This window comes from Humulus lupulus, chromosome 9 (assembly GCF_963169125.1).
Source record: "Humulus lupulus chromosome 9, drHumLupu1.1, whole genome shotgun sequence".
Lineage (NCBI taxonomy): Eukaryota > Viridiplantae > Streptophyta > Magnoliopsida > Rosales > Cannabaceae > Humulus > Humulus lupulus.
The window spans coordinates 149,444,442-149,468,010 of NC_084801.1; the positions used below are offsets into that span (position 1 = coordinate 149,444,442).

Consider the following 23,569-nt stretch of genomic DNA (forward strand, 5'->3'; position numbering starts at 1 on the left):
AAAGCAGCACTACTCACCCTTCTTTTCGAGACTGTTTTATCTATCACATCCACACTATAGCAACTGTCACTAGCCACCGGATACTTCATTGCCTTGAAGACATTAAATACCACCTCATCTCCTTGAACTCTGAGTTTAAGCTCTCCCTTTTGAACATCAATGAGAGCTTGGCCTGTGGCTAGAAATGGTCTACCAAGAATAATAGGTACATCCATATCCTCCTCCATGTCAAGAACGATAAAGTCAGCAGGAAAAATAAACTTATCCACCTTCACAAGAACATCTTCAATGATACCCCGTGGATGCTTCACTGACCGATCTGCTAATTGTAGAGTAACTGTTGTAGGTCTTGCCTCACCCAAACCAAGTCTTCTGAACACAGATAAGGGCATCAAATTAATACTCGCCCCCAGATCACACAATGCAGGCTTACATTCAAAATTTTCAATTGTGCAAGGTACAATAAAGCTCCTCAGATCCATCAACTTTTGGGGCAGCTTCCTTTGCAATATTGCACTACATTCTTCAGTGAGCGCCACAGTTTCATAGTCTTCCATTTTTCTTTTCTTAGACAGAATCTCTTTCATGAATTTTACATAACTGGGAATCTGCTCCAAAGCCTCAGCAAAAGGAATATTGATATGCAGCTTTTTGAACACCTCTAAAAACTTAGAAAACTGTTTATCAAGAGTAATTTTTCTAAGCCTCTGAGGGTATGGAATTCGGGCTGGTTGGTCAATAACAACTGGAGGAACTTTCTCTGTACTCTTGTGATTTCTAGTGACCCTTTTCTCTGCTGTATCAGACTTTTCACCCAACTATTCATTCTGAACCATTGATTGTTGTACACTAGGCTGCTCAATTTGTTTACCACTCCTCATAGTAATTACTTGAACTTGCTCCTTAGGATTAACTTCAGTGTTGCTAGGCAAGTTTCCATGTGGCCTATTATTAAGCATATTAGCCACTGCCCCACTTGTTTTTCAAGATTTCTGATAGAAGATCTGGTCTCTGTCATGAACTGAGTTTGAGTGTTGGTTAGAGTCAATAATGCAGCTTGTAATTCATTAGGCCATTCTGGTGGAGCTTGTGGCCTAGGCTGTTGTGATGAAGAAGCTTGATTTATTGGTTGTTGAGGCATATTTTGCTAAAACTGACCCTAAAACTGAGGTTGCTGGCCCTGATTGTTTCTCCAGGAAAAATTGGGATGATTTCTCCACCCAGGATTGTAAGTGTTGGAGAATGGATTGTTGAATGGCCTCTGAAAATTTCCCACAGCTTGGTCCATAGGAATGTTATTATTACTATTAGCAGGACACTGATAAAAAGAGTGAGAACCACCACACATTTCACACCTAGCTGCCATTTGAACCGCATTAGCGGATACAATATTCTGCTGCAATTGTTTTATCAATGAGGCCACTTATGCTGTCAAAGCATTAATTGCATCAAGTTCATGAACCCCAGCTACCTTTCTAACTCCAGATGATCTCTCATCAGACCACTAATGATTGTTTGTGGCCATGTCCTCTAACAGTTCATATGCTTCGTTGGCACTCTTACTCATGAATGCCCGACTAGCTGCAGCATCAATGATTGTTCTTGTTGTACCACACAGCCGGTTGTAAAAATTGTGAACCAGCATCCACTTCTCTATACCATGGTGGGGACATTTCCTCAATAGCTCCTTAAAACGCTCCCAAGCATCATATAATGACTCCCCATCTATTTGATAGAAGTTATTAATTTCTCCCCTCAATTTAGCAGCCTTCGAGGGAGGGAAAAACTTAGCCAAGAATTTCTGAGCGAGGTCTTGCCATGTATTAATATAATTTGCCTGAAGCGAATTAAGCCATCTCTTAGCTCTCTCCTGCAGAGAAAATGGGAAGAGTCTCAACCTTATAGCATCATCACTGACCCCATTGTATTTGAAAGTATCACACAACTCCAAGAAATTCACCAAGTGCATATGGGGGTCTTTAGAAGGCAAACCACCAAATTGGACAGTGGACTGCACCATTTGCAAGATTTCTGGTTTAATCTCAAAATTATGGGCCTCCACAGTCGGCGGTCTTATACAGTTCTGTGCTCCCGTTATAGTGGGCAGTACAAAGTCTCTCAATCTCCTGGCAGCAAGATTTTGAGCCTGATATTGAATAACCTCGGGAACCTCATTATTCCCATCATTTTGTGCCATCTCTACAGTCTAACGAGCCAACATTTTGTTTCTTCTGTTTTGTTTGCAAGCCTTCTCAATTTCAGGATTAACAGGAACAAGACTACCTGCCCCTCTTTTGCTACGCATATAACAAAACTACCTGAAATTGACAAAGAATAGCAGCTGAAACAAATTAGAGACAAGACAAAAAAATAACCAAATTAGAAATAAAATTAATTAGACTGATATTGATAGTTTTCAGTCATCGGCAACGATGCCAAAAACTTGTCACAAAAATTATAGCTACGCAAGTGCACGTATCACAATTCAGTAATAATCTTGGTAAAACCAAGTATCGTCCTCAAGAACTGAATCACCAATTACCAGTCAATTAATCTTTTTGTTCTATTTGGTCAATTAAACTTTGATTCTTGTAAGCAAAGCAGAAGAAAATATAAATTTCAAAGACAAAACTCAAGAACTCAATAAAACAATAAGTGATAGCAAAACCTTGAATTTAAACAATGAGAGAGTAATTAGGGCGTTTAATCTTATCAACTATTCTCCCTATTAATTCCTAATATAGATTACCAATTTCTTCTTATTTCTTCCTATTTCAATTAACGAGTTGACAAGAGCAGTTTATAATCATATTATGAATTATAAACTCAACCTAAGTGAAAATTCCCTATATTTCTATGGTAAATTTAATCACAAAGATTGCAATAACCACAACAACTCAAAAAGATAATTACACAATTAATCTAGATACTCTCGTTCCAAATTAGAATTGTGTCCTAAACAACCAAAGCAAATTCAAATCGCACTTTTCAGATTTTGATTAAAAAACATACAAATAATGACTATAGATGGCCAGTCAATAATCAATCAATAAGCACAGATTGTGAGGAATTGAAAAGAAGATGCAGAAGAGATGATAATTGCATTAGTTCATAATAGGGATTCAAGTGTGTTGACTGTGTTTTTAGCCAACGACGTGAGAACGTCAATAACGACAAACCTTCAAGAGAATTTAAACGACACAGACAGTTTAATCAAGAAAAGTAAATAACACACAAGATTTTATAGTGGTTCAGCCCCGTTTAGTCGGTAATAGCCTAATCCACTTAGAGATTTTATTACTTTATCTACACTCAAGATCAGATTAACCAGTGTCAACTGAGTTTCTTCAGTGTAAATTTTCAGGAATACAAAAAGGGTTCTCTCTCAAGGAAAACGCACCTTCTCTCTCTAGAACTCAGACCAAATCTCAAATTGCCAAAAGTCCCTTTCGGATCCCATTAACCCTCTATTTATAGGCTTGGGATCCTAAATTGATATCCCCCTAGGATCGGGATATTTTATTACTCATATTATATTTAAATTACACAAAATATTCAAAATACAACAGATTCCTCAATTTGAGTGAGGAATGAGAGATTCCCGCGATGCCCAGACTGATTCTTGCTAAAGCCGTTTCTGGGAATTTGACGTAGTCTGGTCCATTTGTTTGATGAATATCTTCTTCTGGTCAAACACATGCATGCTGGACACACACAAGTGCTGGTCGGACATATGCATGCTGGACACATGCATATGGACCATACTACTTGGACTCCTCGGACCAAGATCCGACCACACCCTCTCCTTGGCTCTCCTCGGACTAAGGTCCGACCACCCCTTATGGGTACTCCTCGGACCAAGGTCCGAGCCACACCTTGGCTCTCCTCGGACCAAGGTCCAAGCCACACTTTGGCTCTCCTCGGTCTAAGGTCCGAGCCACCCTCCTTGGCTCTCCTCGGATCAAGGTCCGAACACATGCATGGGGCTTCTCCTCAGACATGGTCCGACCGGACCTCTTGGAGTGCCTTCCTCGGACCAAGGTCCGAGCACATCACTTGTGCCCCTCCCTGGATCAAGGTGCGACCGGACCTCTTGTGGCCTCTCCTCGGACTAGGGTCCGAGCCCATCTCTTAGGGCATTCCTCGGACTAGGGTCCGAGCCCATCACTTGGACTCCTCAGACTAAGGTCCGAGCACACCACTTGGACTCCTTGGACCAAGGTCCGACCGGGCACACCCTATCCCAAGTACTCTCCTCGGGTGCACTTGGCTTGGTAATGACATCTCTCAAGCAGTCCAAACTCTTCACTGATGTATTGGGCTACTGCTAAGCCAGATCACCCAACTATTCCATGCCACTTGTCAATTCTATTGCCACATCATCATTCTTCAAATTTTGGGATAACATTTGCCCCCCAAGTTTATTATATGATACTTTCACATAATAAACTTTTTAACTGTTCATCTTCTCGCCATGCAGCAGACCACAACTTATAGGCCACGATCACTGCAAAAAACTGTCCATGATCGTGGGGAGAAAAAATAGCCCTGGAATGCCAAGGGTCCAAAAATAAACAATAAGCCCACTTTTTTTTCTTTAAATAACCCCACTTTTACACATTTTTCTTCACACAAGTAAATCACATTTTAAAAAAAAAACCCTCTTTTTTCTTTCTTCTCTCTTGGCCGAACTCCCAAGTTTCTCCTTTCTTTGGCCGAATCTTCAAGGACTTCAAGGGAGGCTCTTCACTTTTTCAAGCAATCTCCAAGCAAGTCAAAGGTTCTCCAACCTTGAGTAAGTCTTCTTCTCCATGCTTGTTATTTTTCAAAAAATTTCATGAGAAACTCATGCCATGACTGAAACCCATTGATAGCTTTTTTTTTCTTGAATGTGTTCATGAATCTCATATGAATGCTTGTATAATGTGTTGGTTTGTTGGGTTTTGAGGATGTTTGTGCTATGGGTAACCCAACATTACCTTTAATTTCATAGGAATTTCAAGAAAAATAGGTTAATTTGATATAAATCATGAGTATGGGTTTTGGGGTTTTTGATAGCATAGAAATTTTCATGTTATAAAAACCTTTCCACTTCCATGTTTTGATCTTGTTTTTGTATGTATGGATGAAGAAATGTGTTTATGATAGGGAATCTAGGGCTTTGCTCTTACGGTTTGGGCTTTATGGTTAGATTTGGGGTATGAAAAATGGATAGGTTAAGGAAAGTGGCCAATCGGCCACTGAATTTTCTGGGTAAAAATGTGGTCCGATCGGACCACACGGATTCACTTCCTCGGACACCCATGTCCGATCGGACATCTCGGGCGGTTGGTGCTGGGCTCCTCGGACGCCTTCGGCTTGGATGCAAGGCGTGGCACGCCTCTCCTCGGACGCAAGGCATGCTTCTCCTTGGACGTAAGGCACTAGGCACACCACTCCACGTTAGGCGTCCCTTGGCCTCTCCTTGGTCACATGGCATTCGACTGGATGCCTAATGACCCCTTGCATACACTGGCCAAGTGTCTCCTAGGACACGCCCTTAGTCCAAGTTCACACTTGGATGCATGCGGCTGGGGCACACCTCTCCTCGGGCCTCCCTGTACGTGTCTCGTAGGATGCACAAGCCTTCATTGGCATTAGGCAATTTTAACCACTTAGGAAATTTCAAATATTTTTAGGTACCTTTAAGCACCAAAAATATTTTTTCCATACATGCTATATTTTTACCACTTAGATAAATTTTTCTAAGTATAAAAATAAATTTTGTTCTTGTTGAATTTTCTCTGTATGGTTACTCACCTCCCCATTTTTTATTTATTTGTGTAGATGAATCGCTCTAATTATAGGGGAGGCGACAACCATACAGACTCTGATACATCCATCCCGCAGTCTATCGAGACTCCTCAAAACAGCGATTCCTCATCACACTCTTCCACCAGTTGCACTCCCGAGGATCGCCTTCGTTGCTTCAAGCGGATCCTTCCCCGCTCAGCCTTGTACCTTCTTCACGACGAACAGTTTCTTCAACAAGCTTCCCAGTCGACGATGAGGGTGAAGAAATCTAACAGACTTCCCCAGGACCAAGATCCACAAGTTGCCTGCAGAGTGGTGCAGAAGGTGGTGGAGCACAGTCATGCCCACATTGCAACTCCTTCAGGAGAACCCTCTCAGAAGTTTGCCACCGTGATTCAGAACTTGGCCACTCAAAAGCCACGGAAGGGGAGAGAAGAACCTTCCTGGTTCACCACTCAAGCTTCAAAGCTTAACCCCGGATCGTTCCACAAACACATCAAGGCTTTGGGTTTGAGTGGGGCGAACGTGAGCCAATAAGCCTGGTGGAGCATACTGCGCCTGGTCTAGGCATCATGTCCACGTTGGAGCGACACTTCCATTACATCCCTACTTCCGATCTATAGCGGACTATTTCAATGTCTCCCCATTCTAGAATGCACCGAATGGGATCCAGGCATTGTCTGCATTATACATTCTCTACTTCCTGCATGGTTGGGACGAGCCTACCCCTCACGAGGTGCATTACTTATTTGACTTCAGGACCAATCCCACCCACAACAACACGGGCTTCTTCCACCTCTACCACAGGCAAAGGGGGACTACATACCTTAGTGGTATCTCTCACAAGTCGAACCCCGAGAAGTATTACAAAGAATATTTCCTTACATCAGACATCAAGGCCAACAACCTGGCCTTTACACATGCGGGTCCATTCCAGCGACCCTTGCCTACTGAAGGGAAGTTCAAACGAGCAGAGATATTGGCTAGCATGAGTCCTGGGGAGAAAGATGTGAAAAAATTGGTCACTGTAGACTACCTTCAGATGGTGGGCCTGATACCGTGTGACCAAGATATGGCGGTGGAAAGTACCACCGGGGAGAACAACACAACTGATCAGTCCAATGCGGGCACGGAGATAGTGACTGACTAGTTTTCTCCTGGACCCTCTCTGCTTTCTCATAGACCTGGTGACCTTGTCATTAGGGAGCCTCAGCCTCAGCCTCAGTGCAGATCTGCTACTCCCGCTCAGTCTGGGAAAGGAAAAGGCATCCAGATTGAGAGAGAACTCAACTCTTCTTCGGACGACGAGGACGAGTTCATTGACCAGATTCTTAACTCAGGTCTAGTAACCATAGGAATACGTTTAATAACTTGGTGATTCGAGACTAACAAAATTGTAGTAGTAATATACTCATCTACATTTTATTATGTTTATATCTCTAACAACTTTGTGTTTTCCTCTTTTGCAGATCCAGATATGTTCAGACAGTGCATTGCTTCTTCTGCTCCAAAGAGGAAAGCTGGCAATGGAAGTGGCTCCACGCCCCCGAGGAAGATTCCGAAGGTAGTGCCGCCCAGCCGAGGGAGACAAGCCGAGGGGTCGACCACACTCCCACCGTTAACTCCTTCGTCACTTCCTCCATCAGCGAGCCTAACTCCCCCAGGCCTGCCTGGCCCGAGCGAGGCACTCCGAGCTGCTGATACCAAGCTCAGGGGGTCAGCTGATCAGACCCTCCGCGATGCATCAATGATTCAAAGCTTTGAATCTCTTCCTCGGCTTAGTGTCGATGCTGTCCTAGATAGAGGGATTGCTCAGCTGACACACGTAAGTACTCCACCATAAGATAGATTGTTACTTACGTTAATGCTTTGTAGTAACTTTTTGTTTTTCATGCAGACGCTCATGACCTTCTGTCACGCTCAGCAGCGGTCAGTTGATTACAAGGAGTTGATCAAGGTACTAAATGATCAACTGGTGGAGGCCCAAGCTAAAGTAGAGACTCTAACTGCCTCAGAAAAAGACTCCAAATCCAAGTTAGAGCAGGCAGAGAAGACCGTGGCTGAACGGGATGAGTCTCTTAGGAGACTATCTGATGAGAATTAGCAGCAAGTTCAAACCAACCAGTCCTTGACCGCTCAACTGGAGAAGCTGACCCTTGAGAATAAGGAGTTAGCTCGTGAGAATGAGGGACTAATCAGCGAGAATGAAGAGTTGAAACAAGAGAAGGAGGCTGATTTAACCCGTTACGAGGAGGCTTGCTTCGACTGCTTTTATCAGGTATGGAAACTGAATAAACCTCTCAAGCTCGATTTTTTCACCGAGGAGGTTCAAGCAGAGGAGCTTGCTAGATGTGAAGCAGGGGCTGCTGAGGAAGCTGCCAATCCTCCTGGCCCTACACCCGCCTCCTCTACACTATCACTCCGAGCGAGAGGAGCAGCTGAAGCCGAGGAGGGGGGTTGATCAACCCACTAGAGCAGCACGCCATTGACTCCTCATCCTGCTAGAGCACACCTGCATGACTAGTTGTAGTCTTACTAGTTTTTATCATAGTTTGCTTTATTTTGTATACTTTTGCTCGTGTGATTGAGCATTTTGACACTTGCACTTTACTTTTCTTTATTGACTAGCTCTAAACTTTTAAGTCTTTATTGTGAATAGTAAAGTTCCTATATGCCTTAAATTTCACATGAGTATTTAGTTTTCTAACTTAGAAATTCTAAACATTTCATAAGTCCATACTAAATATACTTCCTCATGCTCTTATTGCTCTAACTTTTTATGAGCATAACTTTTTATTATTACATGAATATCTGTTTCTAACTTAAAATTTTAAAAATTCTAAGTTACTTAAGCTTTGTTAAACAAGTTAGCTTAATGGCCTTTTTAGACTTCCAAATTTACAAGTCAGCCCAAAAACAGATACCTTTGCTCGTGCTCTTATTGCCTGTGTTGAAGTACACACCAATATACTCTATGTGCCCCCCAAGTGATTGAGGGTTGAAAAATCCTTGATCACTTGCTACCTGACCGAATTTGTCCGAGCAGTTACTACTCGTGAAACACATAAAATATACAAACATATTTCAGTAGTTGACCACTACAAAAACATGCAATTATTTTAACGTTGGTCATTCATCTCATGATACCGACCAGTTGAACACTGTCCGGTATATATTTACACTTAGTTTTAGAAGACCTGTTTTGTTTAAATCATAATGACAGTTGAACACTGCCAAGCAAGAATAATCAACACATATGCAAAATTTGTAGCAAGATTCGACCACGCTGCGCGTGATCTCTTTCATTACTCGTAATAATAAATGACAAAACGTGTCTAACAACGAGTTCCAAACAAAATAACATTGTTCAAAATAATGTGACTGGGTAGCAAATAACCAGTTCACAAAAAAAAAAACTTAAATAACAAGTTAAGCACTTGATATAAAGCTACTACTCTGCAAGCAGTATTTATTGATAATATTTCCTCAAGTGCTCGCCATTCCAGTAGTTCCTGATCAGCTCTCCATCTAACCGAGCAAGCTTGTAGGTGCCGGGTGGCAAGACTTGCTCAATTTGATACGGTCCTTCCCAGTTTGGTCCTAGCACACCAGCTGCTGGGTCTCTGACAAACACCTTTTTGAGGACCAAATCTCCGACCTGGAACTTTCGATCTCGCACTTTGGAATTGAAGTAGCGCGCTACTTTTTGCTGGTGAGCAGCAACTCTCAGGTTTGCCTCCTCTCTTCTCTCCTCGAGGAAGTCCAAGGATTCTGCTAGCAACTGATGATTCTCCTCTTGGTTGTACATGGTCTTTCTATGAGATGGGGGGTCTATCTCCACAGGTATCATGGCTTCATACCCATATGCCAAAGAAAATGGGGTATGTCTAGTTGCTGTCCGAGCAGTAGTCCTGTACGACCAAAGGACTTCTGGTAATTCTTCCGCCCAAGCACCCTTAGCTCGCTCCAGGCGCTTTTTCAAAGTGTCCTTCAATGTCTTGTTTACTACTTCAACCTGCCCATTGGCTTGCGGATGGGCTACCGAGGAGAAACTTTTTGTGATGCCACGCCGAGTGCAAAAATCGGTAAATATGTCGCTATCAAATTGGGTGCCGTTGTCAGACACTATTTTCTTAGGCAGACCATAGCAACATATTATGTTCTTAACCACAAAGTCCAATACTTTCTTCGAAGTGATCGTGGCTAATGGTTCGGCCTCAGTCCACTTAGTGAAATAATCTACATGTCATTGCAGCAACATTTCTAGTCTGTGACGCCACCTCCCACCAGATTAGGGCATCCTCTCTCAACATATAAGTGGCACAGGCCACCCTATCATGTCCTTCTACTTTCATAAAATCAAGTATGGTGGTGATCAAGGTCATCCACTGCTCAGCTTTTAGGGGATCTGGTCCACCCTAAAAAATCGGGGGCTGCTGCTTCCTGAACCGCTCATACAACGGTTCCACTTTATTACCAACATCAACAGGCTGTACCACAGGTACCAGCGCCGGTGGCCCAGCTGGGGCAACACTCCCAGATGGAGCCTGCTGCAGCATTCTGATCAGTTCATCTTGGCTCTGAAGCCTAGCTTGCATTTCTGCCATTAACTGTTGCCAGTTCTCAGGGATTGGCGGAGGGGTTGGGCCCTGGTCATCTTCCCTAGCCCCAGACCTGCCGGCTTGTCGTGTGGATTTCCTTGAACGCATATCTATTCAAGTCAATCTGCAAACAACGACTCGGCAATTAGGCTAAGATGACAGGGTGATAATCTCTCCATAATCCACCACCAAAACTCCAATCATTCACAAGCAAACAAGTATAGCAATTTATCCAGATATTCATCCACATGCACAGCAATGCTCATAAGCACGCCTCAATAACATCATGCAATAGTCAAGGGCCAGGCCCTATCAGAATCTCATGCTCCCTATTCATCAGACAAATATCAACATTCATATCTCACTCAAATCATTTAAACACATAATCATGCATATACAATTACCAAACCCTGAGTTGAGCTTGTCTCCAGCAGCGAATGTACATACCCAGCCAGTCTTCAGGACCCATAAACCTAGGACGCTCTGATACCAAGTTGTAACGCCTTGGATAGCCAAGACCGCTACACTGTGTGTTTATAAAGTGCCAGACTTGCTAACCAAGTCATTAAAGTAAAAACGTGTTACTGAAACAGTAGAGGAACTAGGGTTAAAAGTGTTTTGGTCTCAAAAGTTACATTTTCATTACAAAACATTGTTTCGTTACACGGGATCCCAAAAATGACAGTTTAAAGGTCATTTACAAAATTTACAAGGTTTAAATACATTAACAGCCATACTACGGCAAAATGAGCAGTTAGGTAATCTCTGTCCTGACACACTCCTCGATCATGGTGATCGAACGGCTGGCTATGTACATTTCACCTCGGAGCTCTCCACCTCAGGCCTGGTCCAGCTTGCTCTTGCCTTTACCTGCACCACGTAGCACCCGTGAGCCAAGGCCCAGCAAGAAAACACAACAATAATAGAGCATGCACATCTAGCTGTCAAGTCAATTACACATATAGCATCTCATAAACTCAAGCATATCAATAGTCAAGTATTTCATATACTAAGCATCTCAGCTCATAATACACAATGCACAGACGATAACCAGGGCCAGCGCTCACAGGCTGCTCCCTCTGTTATCCTATTGTTTCTGGCTCCCAATGGCCAATTCGCGCCCCACGCGCTAAATTCATGAACGGTACTCTTAGACCGCTTATACGTGTCCCTTGGCATAATACCAACGATGACACAATACACCTCTCGGGAGCACTTAGTCCCATTCACAACCATACATTTGGGTGCAGTGTTCTTACCTTTCAATTCACTGGTTTTCGATGCCACGTAGCCGCAAGCACGGTCCTCTACCCCGAGCCTCTCCAAAGTCCTAATCACAACACAAATATAATATTCTTTGTCATTAACCAATCCAAGACTACCTTCCCGGAACCTAACCCACACTCTCGGAACCCCCAAAACCTTAGAACGACACCCCGGAGACATCCCCCGAACCCCCGGAGCAAAGGCCTAAAATTGTCAAAAGTAACATCCTAAAATTAGCCTTGTGCCTTACGGGTTTACTAGCCCGTTGACTCGCACACATGTCAGACTCCTTGGTCCGTGTTTCAAGACGGGCCGAATGGGGAGCCCGCAGGCCGACAAGGGGATCCCGCCAGTCAGCTTCCTCTCCCACTTTGCTTCTTAGGTTCTTGATTCCCCCTTTCTTTCTTGCCCTTTCTAGCCTTCCAAGACTTAACTTCAGTTATACTTAGCATAAATAAATCGTACATATCCTTTTCCCTCAGCCAAAGACTTCTATATCACTGCCAAAAGACCTTCTTAACCTTCCCCAAATATCCTTTTCTAACTAAACCTCAAGGGTACACTTGTCTTTTCACCAGCTTTGCAATTCTACCACTTTCTCCATAAAACCTGTTACTCTCTAAGGTTACTAATAGTTACGCAGGTTACCAAATTACCAGTTACCAATATCTAGCCTTCTAGGACCGTCTCGACACGTGCATCACATTGGTATCACAGCACCCACGTGGTACGATTCACACATCATAGTTATCACATAACATAATTCACACATTCATATAACATGCTTAAAATCATAATCATACATCTTAATCATAATAATCACACATAATTCCCGTCATGCCCTCCTGGCACACTAATCAAGGCCCTTAAGCCTTATTAGTGAATTTGGGTCGTTACAAGATCAATACCCCACACTGCAAAAGGCCATGGACTTTGCATTTGCTTCAAGACATTTGGGGGCACTCTGGGCACTTTAGAAAATCTTTGGCATTTGTCACACCTCCTCACGTATTCCATAGAGTCCTCGTTCATGGTAGGCCAAAAAAATCCTTGCCTCAAGATCTTTTTAGATAGACTCTGCCCCCCAGCATGATCTCCACAAAACCCTTCATGCACCTCAGCTAATAAATTCTTTGACTGGTCGGGTGTTATGCACCTGAGTAAAGGTAAGGAATACCCTCTTCTATACAACACCCCATCCACCATGGTGTACCTAGCAGCTTGCCTCATAATCTTCCTTGCTTCATTACGTTCCACTGGGAGGGTCCCTTGCTCAAGATAAGCAATGATGGGAGTCATCCAGGTGTCGGCTATCATGATCGGCATGGCCTCTTGTATATCAATGCTCGGCTCCGCCAAGTATTCTACCGGTACTATATTCAGAGTTTCGAACTTTTGCACTAGCAAGCTTTGCTAAAGCATCTGCATTAGAATTCTGCTGCCGTGGTACTAGCTTGATGGTATACTCCTCGAACTGTGCCAGCAGATCTTTGGTCTTGTTTAAGTATGCTACCATGAGTAGGCCCCTTGCCTGGTATTCCCCCAATACTTGGTAGACCACCAATTGGGAATTGCTATTTCCTTCCACCGATCGGGCACGTACATCTCTAGCCAGTCGCAAGCCTGCTAGGAGGGCCTCATACTCCGCCTCATTGTTAGAAGCATTAACTCTGAATCTCAGTGCACAATGAATTCAGTGCTTCTCTGGTGTGACTAATATAATCCCAGCTCCTGAATGATGCTCATTCGACGACCCATCAACAAAAAGTTGCCAAGTAGGAGTTTCTTCTTTCTGCCCAGTTACACTCTCTTGCTGGTCAGGAACATCAGCGATTCCGGTACATTCAGCGATGAAATCTGCCAAAGCTTGACCTTTAATAGCAGTCCTCGGCTGGTACTTGATTTCAAATTGGCCTAGCTCAACTGCCCATTTAAGTAGCCGACTAGATGATTCCGGCTTTTGTAAGACTTGGTGTAGAGGCTAGTCAGTAAGGACCTTAATGGGGTGTGCTTGGAAGTATGGCCGCAATTTTCGTGATGCAAGTACCAAGCAGTAAGCCAACTTCTCGATCACGGGATACCGAGACTCTGCTCCTATCAATCGCTTGCTAACATAATACACCGGGTGCTGCACTCTATCCTCCTCACGCACTAAGGTAGCACTAACAGCATGCTCCGTGACTGCTAGGTATAAAAATAGGTCTTCTCCATCAACTGGCTTAGAAAGGACAGGAGGTTGGGCCAAATGCTCCTTTATGGCATGGAAAGCTTGCTCGCATTCTGCCATCCACTCAAACTTCTTTCCTCCTCTAAGCAGGTTAAAAAATGGGACACACTTGTCCGTTGATTTCGAAATGAACCTGCTTAGAGCTGCAATCCACCCAGTCAAGCTTTGTACATCCTTTATTCTAGTTGGAGACTTCATTTCAACGAGGGCCTTGTTCTTCTCTGGGTTTGCTTCTATTCCTCGGGAGTTCACAATAAACCCAAGAAATTTTCCAGAACCCACTCCAAATGAGCACTTGAGGGGGTTTAACTGCATGCTGTACTTTCTCAGTATTGCGAAGCACTCCTCTAAGTCTCGCACGTGCCCTTCAGCTTCCTTTGACTTCACCAGCATATTTTCTACGTACACCTCCATGCTCTTGCCGATTAAGTCACGAAACATACCATTCACCAAGCGCTGATAGGTAGCTCCTGCATTCTTCAATCCGAAGGGCATGACCCTATAGCAGTATAGCCCTATATCTATTCGGAAGCTGGTATGCTCTTCATCAGGAGGATGCATGCTGATTTGGTTGTACCCCGAATATGCATCCATAAAGGACAATGTTTCATGACCGGAGGTTGCATCTACCAAATGGTCTATTCTTGGTAAAGGAAAGCAATCCTTCGGGCATGCTTTGTTTAGATAAGTAAAATCTACACAAGTCCTCCACTTTCCATTGGGTTTGGGCACCAACACTGGGTTTGAAACCCAAGCAGGGTAGTATGCCTCTCTGATAAACCCATTCTCCTTCAACCGCTCTACCTCCTCCTTAAGAGCCTTTGCTCGATCCTTGTCAAGTAATCTCCTCTTCTGCTGCACTGCTGGATAACTTTCACCCACGTTGAGCACGTGGCTAATCACAGTTGGTGAGATACCCACCATATCCTTGTGAGACCAGGCGAAGACATCTTGATTTCTTCGCAAGAATTCTATCAGCTGTGCTCTCACCTCTGCTTTCAACTTTTTCCCAATTTTGACCCCTCTCGTCGAGTCATTTTCATCTATAAGGACCTCCTCTAACTCCTTAGACGGTCCTACATCACTTTCATAATCCCCAAAGCGAGGATCAAAGTCCCTTCCCTCGCTTTGGGCAACGCCCTATTTGGTGACTTCATCACCGGATGGGGTCTTCTGCTCTTCTAAACCAAGAGTGTTCTCCTGGCCAAACTCCTCTAACATCTCTTCATCAATTACAACTGCAAGACTCTGGTCGACATCCATCTTGTCCACCTCCTCTCTTTCAACACATACAATCATGTTGTTCTCCTTGGCCCCTTTCTTCGCCTTGGCTACCGAGGCATTATAGCACTCCCTAGTCTCCCTTTGGTCCCCTTGGACACAGCCTATGCCAACACTGGTCGGGAATTTCATGGAAAGGTGCCAGATTGAAACTACCGCATGCAAGTTGGTGAGTAGTGGTCGACCAATAACCACATTGTAGGCGGCCGGGCAGTCAACAATCAAAAACTCAGTCATTAAGGTTTCATGCTTGGGAGCCTCCCCCATCGTGACTGGTAACTTGATTGTCCCAGCTGGTGATAATCCTTCTCCAGTAAAACCATAAATGACTTGAGAGCACGGCTTCAAGTCATTGACAGATAGCTTCATTTTCTCGAAGGAAGACTTATAAATAATGTTTACAGAGCTCCCTGTATCGACCAGACATCTCTTAACCTTCATATTAGCAATTTGGACTGTCACAACAAGAGGGTCATTATGAGGATACCTCACATGTTTATCATCTTCTTCAGTGAAAGTGAGGGACTCACTTTCATATCTTGGGTTCTTTGGTGGTCGCTCCTCCACTGTCATAACTTCGGAGGTGGATGCCGCATCCAATTCATGATGAAGGGTGCGAGCATACCTCTCCCTCACCTTGTTGCTATCTCCAGCAAGATGTGGTCCTCCACATATAGTATCTAATGTGAAGTCCATAGGTTTAGGTTGCAAAGGTGGGGATCGTTGCCGCTTGAACCCAGGATTGTTGTTGCTCCCCTCTCCTTGGGTCTTCTCTGCTCGATACTTTTTTAGCTTCCCCGACCGGAGGAGAAACTCTATCTCATCTTTGAGGTGATTACACTCATTCGTGTCGTGACCATAGTCTCCATGGAAACGACATAACTTGTTCATATCCCTCTTACTCATCTCCTTCTTGATTGGTGGGGGTTTCCGGTAAGGGACCTCTTGATGACTAGCCAAATAGATCTCCGCTCGGCTCGCCGATAGAGTGGTGTAGTTGGTGAATCGGGGTTCATACTTCGTTGGCTTGTCGTTTGATCCCGACTTAGCCTTTTTCTCATTGTGGCGGTCAAACCCGTTATTCCCACGTTTCTTACCACCATTCTGATCATTCCCACCATTCTTGGGGGGATCATTCGACCCACTTGGATTGTTCAATCCATTTTCTCCCTTCTCAATTGCATCGTCCAACTTCATATACTTATTTGCCCGGTCTAAAAACTGCTGTAAAGTTGAAATTGGATGGCGATGGATGCTGTCCCACAAAGGACTTCGATAGATAATACCAGAAGAGATTGCCACCATCTTCCCCTCATCTCCAACCGCAGTAGCTCGGTTAGCTTCTCTCATGAACCTTTGAATGTAGTTCTTGAGGGACTCATCTTTACCCTGCCTAATATCCACCAAGTGATTGGCATAAACAGGAGGGGTTCGGGCAGTACTAAACTGCCTACAAAACTCCTTCCTAAAACTCTCCCAAGAGGTGATGGAGTCTGGTTTGAATTTCCAGTACCACTCCTAGGCAGTGTCTGACAATGTGGTGGGGAAGACTCTGCAGTGGTAGTCATCACTCACCCCGAGCAGCTCCATTTGATCTTCAAACTTCCCAACGTGTCTTACCGGGTCTGCCTTTTCTGTATAAACTGGCAGTACCGGTGCTTTATATTTCTTTGGTGGTTGAGCTGCTCTAATTCGAGTACAAAAAGGGATGCCACTTCTGTGGTCTACCGGATCAATCGTAGCTGGTTGTTTTGACAAACTCTGGACTGCTGCTGTCAAAGCATCAAGCTAGGCTTGGATGCCTAGGGCCACTGCTGGGGACTCACTCTCGGGACCACCTGGTCGGGCACTCCTATCCGGCAAACCATCATCGAGTATTTCTACTCGATTGGTAGGACGGACTGGCTCTAGCCCTTCGACCGAGACGGTCCTCCTTCTACCATCAATGACGTCCCTCAGGTCCTTCTGAGCAGTGTGCTTTCCCAACCGGTCGAACACCATACTCCGAGTCTTCTCGAAAGGTCTGCTGGGTGGAGCGTGCTCCTTGCCATTGCGCTGGTTGGGATGCCGTGGTGGCTTTCCTGTCTGAGCTGGTCGATCCTCTCCTCCTCGTTGGTTATTATTCTTCTCCTTCGAACGGTTGGTGTGATGACTGTCAGCTTCATCACGCCCATGCCCATCTTTGAAGTGGGAAGTCTCATTGCCACGAGGAGCTCTATTGTGCTCCTGCTCAGAAGGTGTTTTCTTACTGCCTGACTTATGACTCCCTGACCTGGAAGTCTCTGATCGGTGGCTCCTTGAGGGGGTTTTGGAGTTCCCCCTTTGAGTTGAGGCAGTGCGCGATCGAACTCCATCCTCCTCATGACCAGGTGGGTTATTACCACCCTTGCCTGGTCTATCAGTTTTCTTACGACCAGCTTCTGTGGTCCTTACCTCTGGGGTGGCTGCCACTCCAGGTGCCGCCTGGGCATTTTCTCGGGTCAGTTGCGTAGCTGCCTCCAGAGCGAGTGCAGCTTCGCGATGTCGCCTGTCGGCCTCCTCCTGCTGTTGACGGATCTCCTCACTCCTAGCATCCATCTCCCGTTTCTGCTGCTCGAATACGACATTTTTCCTAGCCATTTCCTCAGCGAATGCCTCCTGCCTAGCGTTGAACTGAGCCATCTCCTCCTGGAATGCGCTCATGGCTTCCTGGAGCTCTTCAACTTCTGGAGCTACGCCCTCGAGCACGACTCTAGGCTCAGTTTCACGATCTTGAACGCTGAGACCCTCTGATCTAGCATGCTCCTTAAAGGAACCCGTCTTCTTGGAGGCGGCAGTGGTGTTCTTAGGCGCCATATTGCTTCAGGGACTGTCTGTTCTTCTCTTCAGGTTCTCAATGAAAGCACCAAAATGTTGACTGTGTTTTTAGCCAACGACGTGAGAACGTCAATAACGACAAACCTTCAAGAGAATTTAAACGACACAGACAGTTTAATCAAGAAAAGTAAATAACACACAAGATTTTATAGTGGTTCAGCCCCGTTCAGTCGGTAATAGCCTAATCCACTTAGAGATTTTATTACTTTATCTACACTCAAGATCAGATGAACCAGTGTCAACTGAGTTTCTTCAGTATAAATTTTTAGGAATACAAAAAGGGTTCTCTCTCAAGGAAAACGCACCTTCTCTCTCTAGAACTCAGACCAAATCTCAAATTGCCAAAAGTCCCTTTCTGATCCCATTAACCCTCTATTTATAGGCTTGGGATCCTAAACTGATATCCCCCTAGGATCGGGATATTTTATTACTCATATTATATTTAAATTACACAAAATATTCAAAATACAACAGATTCCTCAATTTGAGTGAGGAATGAGAGATTCCCGCGATGCCCAGACCGATTCTTGCTGAAGCCGTTTCTAGGAATTTGACGTAGTCTGGTCCATTTGTTTGATGAATATTTTCTTCTGGTCGAACACATGCATGCTGGACACACACAAGTGCTGGTCGGACATATGCATGCTGGACACATGCATATGGACCATACTCCTTGGACTCCTCGGACCAAGATCCGACCACACCCTCTCCTTGGCTCTCCTCGGACTAAGGTCCGACCACCCCTTATGGGTACTCCTCGGACCAAGGTCCGAGCCACACCTTGGCTCTCCTCGGACCAAGGTCCGAGCCACACTTTGGCTCTCCTCGGTCTAAGGTCCGAGCCACCCTCCTTGGCTCTCCTCGGATCAAGGTTCGAACACATGCATGGGGCTTCTCCTCAGACATGGTCCGACCGGACCTCTTGGAGTGCCTTCCTCGGACCAAGGTCCGAGCACATCACTTGTGCCCCTCCCTGGATCAAGGTGCGACCGGACCTCTTGTGGCCTCTCCTCAGACTAGGGTCCGAGCCCATCTCTTAGGGCATTCCTCGGACTAGGGTCCGAGCCCATCTCTTAGGGCATTCCTCGGACTAGGGTCCGAGCCCATCACTTGGACTCCTCAGACTAAGGTCCGAGCACACCACTTGGACTCCTTGGACCAAGGTCCGACCGGGCACACCCTAGCCCAAGTACTCTCCTCGGGTGCACTTGGCTTGGTAATGACATCTCTCAAGCAGTCCAAACTCTTCACTGATGTATTGGGCTACTGCTAAGCCAGATCATCCAACTATTCCATGCCACTTGTCAATTCTATTGCCACATCATCATTCTTCAAATTTTGGGATAACAAAGTGATTCAATTAACAGCCCTAAACAGAAAATTAATTCATAATTGTCATTCTAATCACAAAGAAATTCAAAAGTAACATAAAGAAATAGATGAATAGTAAGCAGTTGAGAATTATCCAAGCTTCTTTTAGCCACACCAAAACTATCTCTCTCTATATCTCTCCATTTTTCTGTCCTTGTTTTCCCCTTTTTATAAAACCTAATTTTTTTTCGTTTTTAGGAGAGACGGGTCGCGGCTCTACATGCACCATGCCACAGTCCGTGTCCCTAATTCCTAAGAATCTGCAACTCTAGGTTGCGACTCTCCTTCCACCATGCCACGACCCGTGTCTCTGATTTCTGGGATTTAGCTCTACTATGCTGCGACCGTCCTTAGCCATGCCACGACCCGAGTCCTTGCTCCAAAACATTGGTTCTGTTTAAAGGGCTGGCCGCGGCTCTAAAGCACTCATGCCGCGACTCTTAAGACATTTTTCAACTCATGCATTTTTAAGCCCGAAAAATCACCAACGCCTCCAAATCACGTCGAGATCCATCCTTTGTAAAAAATAACACCGAAACTTGGATATTTCTTCTCTTTTTGAACCTATTTCCTCCAAGTATTCAAATCTTCATTTTTATTCACAAAAAATGCAAACAAACAAACAAAAGCGTAAACTCGCACTAAATGAAAGAAAAATGACATAAAAGACTACCTAAAACACCACCTAACACATGACATAAACTAGACTCAACAATTTCTTGGTTAGAGATGCCACTTGAGCGGTCAATAGCGCAATTGGATCAACTTCTAAGACTCCTGCTACTTTCTTATTCTCACGTTCAATAGGCCAATTATAGTTATTCATGGCCATCTCTTCCAATAATTCATTTGCTTCCTTAGCGCTTTTTCTCATAAACACTCCTCGCGATGCTGCATCCGTAACGCCCTAAACTCCAGGGACCGTTACGATGTGCATTTTAAACAGTGCTAAACTCGTTAATCAAGTCATTTGGCCAAAATCGTGTAACTAAGTATGATTAGCGGTTTAGGATTAAATTTTTTGGATAAGATATAACGTTTCACTAAAACGTTTACTGTATACATTGGAACCCAAAAATTTACAAGAAAATATTTACAACCAGCCGATTTAAGCGGAAAAATAGGGTTTGACCCTAGTTCCTTTTTCAACCCTCAGCCGTGGCGGACGAGCAGCCGCATATGTACACATAGTCACCTAAGCTCTCCAACTCAAGGATGGTCCAGCTTTCTTTTTCCTTTACCTGCACCACATAGCACCCGTGAGCCGAAGCCCAGCAAGAAAACTCAATATGCTCATGAACAATAATATCATGTCACAAAATCATAACTGGCATGCCTAGCAATTTATAGCCTATTCAAGCATGCAAATGAGTTCATACACTGCTGGGGAATCTGGGATAAGAAATCCTGCCCTCCTGATTGGATGACTATCAAGTCAATCCTAATCAGATGAGTGATTTAACACTGGTGGTTCCGTTAACCATAATGAGTGACTGACAAGCAAGTCACCACGAGGCTCAACACCCACAACCATGCGAATGATGATCCTTAAGATCATACAGAGCTTATAGCCCTAAACAGATGAGTGAATATCACTTTGAGGTTCTATTAAACCATAATGAGTGACTGACAAGCAAGTCACTACAGGGCTCAATACCCATAGCCATGTGACGAAACAGTCACCTGGGTTTTTTGGCAATGGCTCTAATCAGATGAGTGATTGACAAACAAGTCACTACGGGGCTCGACACCCATAGCCATGTGACAATTCTGTCACTTGGACCTTCTGTCCCTGGCTCCAATCAAATGAGTGACTGTTGGGTAAGTCACCCCGGGCTCAACACCCATAGCCATGTGACTAAACAGTCATTGGGGCTCTCTAGCCCTGGCTCTAAGTGACTAGCCTTTGGCTAGACAACCGCTTTTAGTTTTCATTGAAGTTGAGGTCGGTTCGGCATTAATGCTCATTTTAGTCATTCAATGCAGATCTCAATTATATCTAATCTTTATCGGCTTGTGTTAAACATGCTAAGACCATTCTTGACTTATGAGTCAATACCAGGTGACCAGTGCTCAATACTACTGTCGAACTTGACAAGTGAGTCATAGCTTCACAGTTAATACGGACACCATTGCCAATTCTAACTAGTTAGTCAGTGCCACGCATAAGTGAGCAAGTATTGCTAAGCATTCGATATGCAATCAATGTCCACATTTAAACATTCAACATGCCTCATGAATAACCATGCATGTCACATAAGGAGTGCAGTTTTCTTACCTCTGGTTCGAGCGAGAAATAACAATTGAATGACCCTTGAGAACGATCGATCCTTTAATCCCTTAGCAGTCACCTAGTCATAACCAAACACAATCTCCAATTAATGAAAATCAGCAATAATAGGGTCTTGACCTAATCCTCACTCCTGGAACCCCAAATTGTACCCAAACGGTGAGTAAATTCGATCCCGAGCCTTAGGAATTGAAACCCCGAGCCAAAAACCCTTAAAAACACCCAAAACATGCATATGAGAAAACAAGGTAGCGCTACAGCGCTACCCCCCTAGCGCCCCAGCGCTATAACCTGGGGCATTTTGCCCTGGCTAGCGCTGTAGCGCTACCCTTTGGGCGCTATAGCGCTAGGACCAGGCAAAAATGGCCCTGGTTCTTCCTCCTTCGAATCCTCCATTTCCAACCTGATTCAAAAGCTTCTAAACACCATCTAAACCCCCAAATGAACCCAAATATCATCTACACATGTCCTAGGCATCACAACCCAAGTAACCCTAGCCAAAACTTCCATCAAATTCTCAACTTTCCAACTCAAAAACCAAACTGAAACTCCAATGAAAACAAAGCAAGAATAAGAGATCCTATGGCTAAAAGCTCACCTCAATCTCAGCTTAGCATCCTCTTTAATGGTAGAGCATAACCCAAAACCCTCATAGCTTGGTTCCTTGGCTTGGTTCCTCAAAAAGAGCTCCAAAATTCAAAGAGAAATGGAGAGGAAATGGTGCACGGGAGAGAAGATGAAGGAGACTCTATTTTCTTAAGCTTTCTATAGCTTTATGGTTGATATAAATCCTTTAGGGTGAAAAGACCTAAATGCCCTCAAGTCTAAATAAAAGCCTTAACAGCCACCAAGGGCAAAACTGTCATTTCCCGCCTATTTCGTTAATTATAATTAACACCCTCCAATTCTCGTTATTCTCAATATTCTCCAATGCCAATAAATCATATCCCAATACCCTTTAATTCCTGGTAATGTTCTAATCCTCAAATCTCCCCGAGCCCCGAAACTAATCCCGTTATGACCAGACCGAAAACTTGCATTCCATGATCATCTCATGCTGAATGGCTCGAACAAATCCACATATAATGTGGTATTATTCATAATTCACCCACATGCATGAAAATACACAATCACGCCATCAACGGGCCAAATTACCAAAATGCCCTTATAATTAAAAATGGACCCATATGCATGCATTTATCATCATATCATAATATAATTCACATAAACATGCATATAATCATTTAATGGCATAATAAATCAATTATGGCCCTCCCGTTCTCCTAATCAAGGTCCTAAACCTTATTAGGAATTTTGGGGCATTACAACATCTATAATTGTCCTTGTATTGCCCCCCAAACCATTGTAAAATGTATGAACTAGCAGCCACTTCTCTATTCCATGATGTGGGCATTTCCTTTGCAACTCTTTAAATTGTTCCCATGCATCATATAAAGACTCCACATCGAGTTGATGGAAGTTATTAATCTCTCTTATTTTGGCTGACTTGGTAGGAGGAAAATATTTACCAAGGAATTTCTACGACAAATCTTCCCAAGTAACTATAGAGTTGGCTTGTAATGAATTCAACCAACTCTTAGCTCTACCCCTTAGTGAAAATGGGAATAATCTCAATCTTACAACATCCTTACTCACCCCATTCATTTTGAATGTCGCACATTGTAGATGCTCAGTATTCCGCGCCCATAAAAGAACCAAGCCCCGCGTGCCCGAGCTCACACCCCAGCAGCATCGGCCTCGCGTGGCCTCACGTCCGAGCGAGCCCCCGCCTCGCGTCCGAGCGAGGCCCCTGATGCGCGCCCTGCCTCGCGTCCAAGCGAGGCCCCTGATGCGCGCGCCCGCCTCGCGTCCGAGCGAGGCCCC

The 23,569-nt window shown here is 44.4% G+C and overlaps 2 non-coding genes across 2 annotated transcripts; both read left to right on the forward strand.

Annotated features, from left to right (window-relative positions):
* The first annotated feature begins 1,655 nt into the window (after nt 1-1,655).
* Nucleotides 1,656-1,762, forward strand: LOC133802815 (small nucleolar RNA R71). The gene has a single exon (XR_009877562.1). It is a non-coding gene; the product is annotated as a small nucleolar RNA R71 (small nucleolar RNA).
* Nucleotides 1,763-23,081: 21,319 nt separating this feature from the next.
* LOC133802942 (small nucleolar RNA R71) lies at nt 23,082-23,189 on the forward strand. Its single transcript, XR_009877685.1, has one exon. It is a non-coding gene; the product is annotated as a small nucleolar RNA R71 (small nucleolar RNA).
* The last annotated feature ends 380 nt before the right edge of the window (nt 23,190-23,569 follow it).